The sequence below is a fragment of the Nanorana parkeri genome, unplaced genomic scaffold (assembly GCF_000935625.1).
Source record: "Nanorana parkeri isolate BGI_ZX_2015 unplaced genomic scaffold, ASM93562v1 scaffold88, whole genome shotgun sequence".
In the NCBI taxonomy this organism is placed as follows: domain Eukaryota; kingdom Metazoa; phylum Chordata; class Amphibia; order Anura; family Dicroglossidae; genus Nanorana; species Nanorana parkeri.
Genome location: NW_017306356.1, coordinates 533414 through 536819, shown reverse-complemented (window position 1 = coordinate 536819; position 3406 = coordinate 533414). Strand labels below are relative to the sequence as shown.

Genomic DNA, 3406 nt, shown 5'->3' with positions numbered 1-3406 from the left:
AAAAAGATATCGGTAATTGGTATTGGAGAGTACTTGAGGAAAAGTATCGGTGCTTGTATTCGGTCCCTAGTTTGAAGTATATTATTGCAAAAGATATTCAATAATATACTTGGTTATAGTGTATAAGCAGTAAGTGGAGATATGCAGATCAGTCCTTGGTGTCCCTGGTGTCAACTTTCCATCCAGAACCTCTTATAGATACCTAAATATACTCTGGATGGACAGTTGGATAAATGGCTCTATATTTTGGGATGTATCCGGTCTATAAATATCGGGTCTGGATGGACAGTTGTATAAATGGCTCTATATTTAGCATGTATCTGGTCTATAAATGGCGGCTCCGGATGGACAGTTGGATAAATGGCTCTATATTTAGCATGTATCTGGTCTATAAATGGCGGCTCCGGATGGACAGTTGGATAAATGGCTCTATATTTAGGATGTATCTGGTCTATAAATGGCAGTTCTGGATGGACAGTTGGATAAATGGCTCTATATTTAGGATGTATCCGGTCTATAAATGGCGGCTCTGGATGTACAGTTGGATAAATGGCTACGCTAATAGAGCAACCTATATTTGTATTTATAGACTATTTGTATTGGCAAAACTTGTCTATAATTTAGGTAAGTGTTAATAGTCAAATATGTAAGTACTCTTACATAAAATGCAGATAACGCAATCTAATTGTATTCATCACAGCATTGGTACTATCCTTAGCAGCCATGAGTGACAGGCGAAAAAGGCTAAGTGGAGCAGGGTACAAAAAAAATGCCAAAATAAGGCGTGAAAAACAAGCCAGGGAGATTGAACAGACAGGAAAAATTGATCTGTTTTTCACCAAACCTGTGGCCTCTTCTACTATTGGGCAGTGTGAGGAGGTGGTTGAAGAATTAACTGCTGACATTTGTGAAACTGATGTAGTTGCCACATGCAGTTATGACACTTCAGAAGCTAACAGTAATATTGTCAGTGAAACTGAGCCTTCTAAATCTGATGGAGGACCTTCGAGTTCAAGAGAATTTGATGATCCTGAAATACTAGGAGGTGTGAGCTCTGACCCTGCTGAATGGGTTTTAAATTATTATACCCGAGACCATGTGACTAAACATGGAATAATTCAAAATGACCATCTGGACTTCACACAGTCTAGAAGGGATTATGCCGACACTTCTAGGATGCTAACCAAACACCTGTTTGTAAAATAAAACTTTAATGGAGAGAAACAAAAAAGGAGCTATTTGGTTTACTCCAAAAGCAAAGGAATAGTGTTTTGTGCTCCATGCCGTTTGTTTGATGTCAAATCCCAGTTGGCAAAGAGTGGCTTCAATGACTGGAAAAATGGCACAGCTTGATTAAATGAACACGAGCGTTCAGCTGAACACAAATCATGTGTGCTCTCTTTAAAATTAAGAGCATGGACATTGGGGAGAATTGATGAAAGTCTTACAAAGTAGCGTTGGGAGAAAATCCAATATTGCAGAAATGTGTTAAAAAGAGTTGTTGCTGCTGTTAAGGCACTTGGTACTCAAGGACTTGCTTTCAGAGGGAAAGATGACCGTTTTGGTTCCACACACAACGGAAACTACATGATGATGTTTGAATTTCTTTCAGAATTTGACCCATTTTTAGCTGAACACATTGCCCGTTATGGCAATGCAGGAAAAGGAGTCACATCTTACCTCTCATTTGCCACCTGTGAGAATTTCATTCAGCTTATGGCTGATACTGTTACAAAGCAGATAGTTAAGGAGGCAAAGGCAGTGAAATATTATTCTATCATTGTCGATTCAACACCTGATAGCTCCCACATGGATCAGCTGGCCTTGATCTTAAGGTATGTCAAGGATGATGGCTTGCCGATTGAGCGCTTTCTACAATTCATTCCAAATTCTGGACATAAATCGGAACAACTGGCTGATGTGGTCCTCACCACTTTTAGGTCGTATGATCTTAATATTGCCAACTGTCGTGGTCAATCATATGACAATGCAAGCAATATGACTGGTCATTATAGAGGATTGCAAGCCAGAATTCTGGAAAGAAACCCACTTGCTGTTTATGTTCCATGCGCTGCACACTCTTTAAATCTAGTAGGGGAGCATGCTGCTGAAAGTTGCACTGAAGCCTGCTCATTCTTTTGTCTCCTACAATACCTTTACATTTTTTTTACTGCTTCTACTCACAGATGGGAGGCTTTACAAGAACACTTATCATCTATGCCCAACACTCTATCATTAAAGAGATTATCTGACACACGGTGGTCAGCCAGGGAAGATGCCTGTCGGAGCTTAAATCATAATTGGACGCAAGTAGTCCAAGCCTTAACAGCAAATTAAGGACAATACCACAGAGGCACTAGGAACACGCAAGGAAGCTGAAGGTCTACTGTGTAAAATACGACGTCTGGAGACTGCACTCATGAGTGGTTTGTGGGGTACTGTCCTAGAAAGATTTGGTGCAGTTAGCAAAAAAGTCCAAAGCATTGACATTGATGTTGGAATTGTATTGGAGCTGTATGAGTAACTGATCCAGTTTGTTCACGACACCAGAGAAATGTTCACAACTTATGAAGCTACAGCAATGGAAAAATCAACTGTCAAGGACTTTGAGATTAAGAGGAAAGGTATACAAGGGAGGAAACTTCCAGCAAGACACAAGTAGGGGAAGCTCGACAAAGTTCAGGATAAACACCTTTTATGTCATTTGTGACAACTTGGTTGCTGAGCTTAAGAGAAGAAAAACTGCATATGACTCTTTCTTTGGAAATTTTAAATTCATTACAGACCTTTCAAAAACTGAGCCATCAGCAATATCCCAGCATGCAAATAAGCTTTGTACTCTCTACAGCAAAGATTTGGAACAGGAGTGTTTTGTTGATGAGTGCCTCCACTTTCGTTCATACCTCATAAGTTCTTCTGCAGAACATACCTCTGTTCTAGCTATGTCCCAAATGGTAAGAGAGAGAGGGCTGCAAAGTATTTATTCAAATGTGGACATAGCTTTGAGAATGTTTTTGTGCACAGCAGCAACTAACTGCTCCGCTGAGCGTTCTTTTTCGACTTTGAATCGCGTGAAAAACTACTTGCGGTCCAGAATGGAAGAGGAAAGATTGAACTCCCTGGCTGTGTTAGCAATTGAGTCTGAACTCACAAAATCTTTGGACTACGATGAGCTTATCAACAGCTTTGCGAGACAGAGAAAGTCACTTCAGTTTACAAGTTTTATGTAGAATTAACTAGAATAAGATATCCTACATAAAATCCTCAGTTTAATGTTCAAATGTTTGCACTTTAAGTTAGAAGTGTTTATAGTTTTATTTATTGCATTGCTCTGTCAAAGGAGCACAGGATTTTGAGAGGCACATTCAAAGAGGCACAACCCAGAGGCTACAGAACAATTGAGCAC

General features: G+C 39.8%; 1 pseudogene; it reads left to right on the top strand.

Moving 5' to 3' along the window:
• The first annotated feature begins 723 nt into the window (after positions 1 to 723).
• Positions 724 to 2524, top strand: LOC108783772 (annotated as a pseudogene).
• The last annotated feature ends 882 nt before the right edge of the window (positions 2525 to 3406 follow it).